Below are 6,917 nucleotides of genomic sequence, written 5' to 3'. Positions count from 1 at the left end.
TCCAAATCAATAAGGAAGAAACCAACCTTTTGCTATTTGCAGATAACATGGTACTCTATAAAGAAATCCCATAAGATCCCACCAAAAATTTGCCAGAACTGATGCACAAATTCAGTAAAGTCACAGGATATAGAATAAATGCATAGAAACCTCTTGCCATTCTATAAACCAATAAAGATTCAGCAGAAAGAGAAATCAAGGAATCAGTCCCATTTACAATTGCACCAGAAACAATAAGATACCTAGGAAGAAACAACACCAAAGGTGTAGAATATCTGTATTCCAAAAACTAGAAAACATTGAGGAAAGTAATTGAAGATGACACAAAGAAATGTAAAAATATTTCATGCTCATGGGTTGGAAGAACAAATATTGTTAAAATGTCTACATTACTCAAAGGAATCTATACACTTAATTCAATCCCTATTAAAATACCACCAGCATTTTTCACAGGGATAGAAAAAAAAAGTTCTCAAATTTATATTGAACCACAAAATATCCCAAATACCCAAAGTAATCTTGAAAAAGAAAAACAAGATGGAGGAATCGTAGTTCTGGACATCAAGTTATATTACAAAGCTGCAGTCAGTGATCAAGTCATTATGATACTGAAGAAGCTATACCTGGCTAACAGACACATGAAAAAATGTTCAAATCGCTCATCATCAGGAAAGGACAAATCAAAAACACAATGAGATACCTCATAATTGTCAGAATGGCTAAAATTAACAACACAGGAAACAACAGATGTTGGCGAGGATATGGAGACAGGGGAATCCTTTTACACTGTTGGTGAGAATGAAAACTGGTGCACCCACTCTGGAAAACAGTATGGAGTTTCCTCAAAGAGTTAAAAATACAATATCCTATGATGCAGCAATTGCACTACTAGGTATTTACCCAAAGGATACAAAAATACTGATTCGAATGGGAACATCCACACCAAAGCTTACTGCAGCACTATCAACAATAGCCAAATTATGGAAAAATCCCAAATGTCCAAAACTAATGAATGGAAAGAAGAGTTTGTATGTGTATGTATACATACACACAATGGAATATTACTCAGTCATCAAAAAAAGAATGAAATCTTTCCATTTGCAATGACGTGGATGGAACTAGAATGTATTACGCTAAGCAAAATAAGTCAGTCAGAGAAGGACAAATACCATATGAGTTCACTTATATGTGGAATTTAAGAAACCAAGCAGATGAACATAGGGGGGAAAAAAGGAGAGAGGTGGGAGGCTGGGTGACTCAGTCAGTTAAGCATCTGACTTGGCTTGGGTCATGATCTCACAGTTCGTGGGTTCGAGCCCCACATCACACTCTGCACTGTCAGTGCAGAGCCTGCTTGGGATTCTCTCTCTCTCTCTCTCTCTCTCTCTCTCTCTCTCTCACTTTCTCTCTCTCTGCCCCTACACCCTTGCACTCTATCTCTCAAAATGAATAAACTTAAAAGAAAATAAAAAAAATGGAAGAGATTTTCCTAAAAAAGCGAGACAAAAAGAGAAGCAAAGCATAAAACAGACTCTTATATATAGAAAACAAACTGAGGTTTGCTGGAGAAGAGGCAGGCAGGGGGATGGGTTAAATGGGTGATCGGTATTAAGGAGGGTACTTGTTATGATGAGCATTGGGTGTCATATGTAAGCGATGAATCACTAAATTCTACTGCTGACACTAATATTACGCTATATATTAACTAACTGGAATTTAAACTTGAAACAAAAAATAAAACAAAACAATGTCTGTAAAAAGAGATTTTATATTATTATATAATAATAAAGGGGACAAACCAACAAGAAGATATAAGAGTTGTAAATATTTATGCACCCAACAAAGAGCACCAAAATACATAAGACAGTGTTAAAAAGACCCTAAAGGAACTTATCAATAGTAATACAATCATAGTAGAGGACTTTAACACCCTACTTACCTTAATAGGCCTATCATTGAAACAGAAAATAAACAAAGGAATAGTGGTTTTGATGACACATTGGACCAGATGGATTTAACAGATATATTCAGAACGTTCCATACTAAAACAGTAGAAGTCCTAGCCACAGCAATCAGACAACAGAAAGAAACAAAAAGCATCCAGAACAGTAAGGAGGAAGTACAACTTTCACTATTTACAGATGACATGATACTCTATATAGAAAATCTGAAAGACTCTACCAAAAACTGCTACAACTGATAAACAAATTCAGTAAAGTTGCAGGATACAAAATCCATGTACAGAAATCTGTTGCATTTCTATATAGCAATAATGAAATAGCAGAAAGATAAATGAAGGAATCAATCCCAATTACAATTTCACCAAAAAACATAAGATACCTAGGAACAAACCTAACCAAATAAGTGAAAGACCTGTATTCTGAAAACTATTAAGTATTGATGAAAGAAATTGAGGAGAACACAAAGAAATGGAAAGACATTCCATACTTATGGATTGGAAGAACAAATATTGGGAATATGTCGATACTACCCAAAGCAATCAACAAATTCAATGCAACCCCTATCAAAATAACATCAGCTTTCTTCACAGAGTTAGAACAAACAATCCTACAATTTGTATGGAACCAGAAAAGACCCCACATAGCAGAAGCACTTTTGAAAAAGAAAATCAAAGTTGGAGGCATCACAATTCCAGACTTCAAGTAATATTACAATGTTGTAGTAATCAGAACTGTATAGTAGTGGCACAAAAACAGACACATAGATCAGTAGAACAGAATAGAAATCCCAGAAATGAACCCACAGCTACATACATGGTCAAGTAATCTTCGACAAAGTGGAAAAGAATATCTGATGGGAAAAAGACAGGCTCTTCAACAAATGGTGCTGGGAAACTGGACAACAAAATATAAAAGAATGACATGCTTTCTTACACCATACACAAAAATAAATTCAAAATGGATGAAAGACCTATATGTGAGACCTGAAATAATAATAATCCTTGAGAACACAGGCAGGAACTTCTTTGACATCAGACTTAGCAACTTCTCACAAGATATGTATCCTGAGGCATTGGAAACAAAAGCAAAAATAAACTGTTGGAACTTCATCAAAATAAAAAGTTGTTGTGTTTTTTTTTTTTTACAGCAAAGGAAGAAATCAGCAAAACTAAAAGGCAACCTTACAAAATGGGAGAAGGCATTTGCAAAGGACATATCTGATAAATGGTTAATATGTAGAATATATAAAGAACTGATAAAACTCAACACCCCAAAAAATGAACAATCCAATTTAAAAAATCAGCAGAAGATGAGAATAGACATTTTTCCAAGGAAAACATACAGATGGCCAACAGACACATGAAAAGATGCTCAACATCACTCTTCATCTGGGAAATACAAATGAAAACTACAATGAGGTATCACTTCACACCGGTCGGCTAAAATCAACAACATAAGAAATAACAGGTGTTGGTAAGGATGTGGAGAAAGGGGAACCCACTGCACTATTGGTGGGAATGCAAACTGGTGCAGCCACTTGGAAAACAATATGGAGATTCTTCAAAAAGTTGAATATAGGGGCACCTGGGTGGTTCAGTTCATTGAGCATCTGACTTTGGCTCAGGTCATGATCTCCTGGTTTGTGAGTTCGGGCCCCACATCAGGCTCAGAACCTGGAGCCTGCTTCGGATTCTGTGTCTCCCTCTCTCTTTGCCTCCCCATCCCGGTTCACACTCTCTTGCTCGCTTTCAAAAATAAATAAACATTAAAAAGTTGAAGATAGAACTACCCTACTATACAGCAATTGCACTACTAGGTATTTACCCAAAGAATACAAAGATACCAATGCATGCACCCCAATAATTATAGCAACAATTTCTACAATAGCAAACTTTATGGATATAGCCCAAGTGTCCCTTGACTGATGAATGAATAAAAAATATATGGTAAATATATAGAGATACATACAATGGAATATTAATCATAGATAAGCACAAATTATTGCCATTTGCAATGATGTGGATGGAGCTAGAGAGTATTATGCTAAGCAAAATAAGTCAGTCAGTAAAAGACAAATATCATATGATTTCACTCATGTGGAATTTAAGAAACAAAATAAATGATTATGCGGGAGGGGAAGGGAGAGGCAAACCAAGAAACAGAGTCTTAACTATAGTGAACACATTGATGGTTACCAGAGTGGTAGGGGTTGGGTTAAATAGGTGATGAGAATTAAGGAGTGCACTTGTTGTGATGAGCACTGGGTATTGTATGTAAATGTTGAATCACTAAATTGTAAACCTGAAGCTAGTATTACACTGTATATTAACTAATTGGAATTTAAATTAAAAGGTTTTTAAAAAGTATGAACACCAGAAGTAAAATCTGAATCCATTTTGAGGACACAACTTTAGCCTCCCAAAACAACCACAAATATCTTGGAGAATAAGTAAAGTCAAAATTATTTGATAAAATATTATTTTGACTAAATAATATCTACCTGAGAGGTAGTAAGTCTGAGTGATCAAGAGCATAAATTCTGAAAGCTCATTATCTTGGTCCAAATTTTGTGGTCAATTATAACATTCTAGGGCACTGTGACAAAAAGCACTGTGATAAACACTTCATGAGCATTATATCATTTACTTTTTAAAAATCTAACGACGGGGCGCCTGGGTGGCGCAGTCGGTTAAGCGTCCGACTTCAGCCAGGTCATGATCTCGTGGTCCGTGAGTTCGAGCCCCGCGTCGGGCTCTGGGCTGATGGCTCAGAGCCTGGAGCCTGTTTCCGATTCTGTGTCTCCCTCTCTCTCTGCCCCTCCCCCGTTCATGCTCTGTCTCTCTCTGTCCCAAAAATAAATAAACGTTGAAAAAAAAATTAAAAAAAAAATAAAAATCTAATGAAGAATTTTTGATGTCCGAATGTTAAATATGATTCAATTGATGCTAAAAATATTAAATTTATCAATATACGTGACTGACATTAAGGAGATGAGTGTCTAGAAGCAAAATAGAATAAAAGGAGTATTAGGGTCAGACTTACCAGAATTAGGTGGAAGTACCAATAGGAGAGTGAAGTTTAAAAAAATAATTCAAAAATTATAGTCGCATATTTTCTCCCCTCAACATTATATAATATAGTCATGACATTTTTGAACTATAAAGTCTAAATTGAACTTGAAATACAGTTTTTATATATGACTAAGGCATACTACATACTACATTACATACAGCATATGCTATTAAAATTAGAGTTAGGTACTCACTTTAAGTGCCAGGAAACACGAAATAAAATAGCCTAAGTAAGATAGAAAATTCTTGTGTTTTTCTCAAGCAAAAGAATCCATAAGAAAATAGCCCAGAAATAGTATGGTGATTCCTTATTCGTCTATGATTCAGATCCCTTCTGTCTTGTTCTGCCAACTGAAACACCTGGTTCCACCATGAAATCCAACATGGCTGCTTAAGCCCTATTCATCATGTCCACATTCCATCTCTTCCAGGGGTAAAAGATGAACCAGGGTATGTCTTCTATCTTTAAAGACACCTCTGTCAAAAAAAATAATTCTATGCTCATATTTAGATGTAAAGTAACCTAGGAAATGTAATTTTTATTGAGTATCCATGTGTCTAACTTAAAAACCAGAGATTCTCTATTACTAAAAGAAGAAGGAGGAGTTGGAGAGAAGAATGGATATTTACTAATAATTAGCAGTCTTTGACAAAATTGCCATCATCCACATTTTTATGATTAATTCTCAAATCTATTTGCTCCTCTTAAATTTTTCCTCCCAACACTAGACTAGAATGACAGAAGTATGTCACCAAAAGAAATAAACTCAGACTAGAAACTAACCACATTGTGTTTGCACATTGTGTTTTGGTTGAAACAGATTCCTGTGCTTGGTTTCCCATCATTTATCTGAGATTCTCTTTTGGACCTCATCAAATATATATATGGACAGGCAGTGGCCTAGGATCAAGAAGACCTTGATCTTTTCTTTTTTTTCTTTTTTTTTTTTTTACACTTGCTCTTCTAATTGATCACCTGTATGACATTAAGCAAATCAACTATTTTGAACTTCATATTTCTCACATATAAAATTGGAGTTGTAGGGGCGCCTTGGTGGCTCAGTCAGCTGAGCATCCAACTTTGGTTCAGGTCATGATCTCATGGTTCGTGAGTTCGAGCCCCATGTCAGGCTCTGTGCTGAATGCTCAGAGACTGGAGCCTGCTTCGGATTCTCCATCTCGCTCTCTCTATCTGCCCCTCTCCCACTCATTCTGTCTCTCTTTTAAAAATAAATAAAAACATTAATTTTTTTTTAACTTGGAGTTGTGTTTTGTGCCCTGCTTATTTCAACCCACTTCATGGATGTTGTGAAAATTAAGTGAGATAATGAATGCAAAGTACTCTTTGAACTATATAGCCCAAATGTAAGGGATTGGAATAAGTACTCTGTGTGTGTGTGTATGTGTGTGTTTGTGTGTGTGTGTGTGTTGGTGTCTGTGTGTGTTTATTTTATTTATAATAAATTCAAGTTAACCTATAGTGTAGTATTGTGAAATAAGTACTCTTTTAAAAATATTTATTTTGAGAGAGAGAGAGCAGAGGAGGGGCAGAGAGAGAAAGAGGGAGAGAGAGAATCCCAAGCAGGCTCCATGCCATCAGCATAGAGCCCAATGCAGGGCCCAATCCCAAGAGCTGTGAGATCATGACTTGAGCCGAAACCCAGAGTAGGACGCTTAACCAACTGAGCCACCCAGGCATCCAAGTACTCTTTTATTTTTTAAAAAAAATTTTTTTCAACGTTTATTTATTTTTGGGACAGAGAGAGACAGAGCATGAACAGGGGAGGGGCAGAGAGAGAGGGAGACACAGAATCGGAAACAGGCTCCAGGCTCTGAGCCATCAGCCCAGAGCCCGATGCGGGGCTCGAACTCACGGACCGTGAGA

Source organism: Herpailurus yagouaroundi, unplaced genomic scaffold (genome assembly GCF_014898765.1).
Source record: "Herpailurus yagouaroundi ecotype Mexico unplaced genomic scaffold, PumYag 67203, whole genome shotgun sequence".
Lineage (NCBI taxonomy): Eukaryota > Metazoa > Chordata > Mammalia > Carnivora > Felidae > Herpailurus > Herpailurus yagouaroundi.
The sequence above is the reverse complement of the archived record's forward strand: the minus strand, read 5'-3'. Positions refer to the sequence as shown.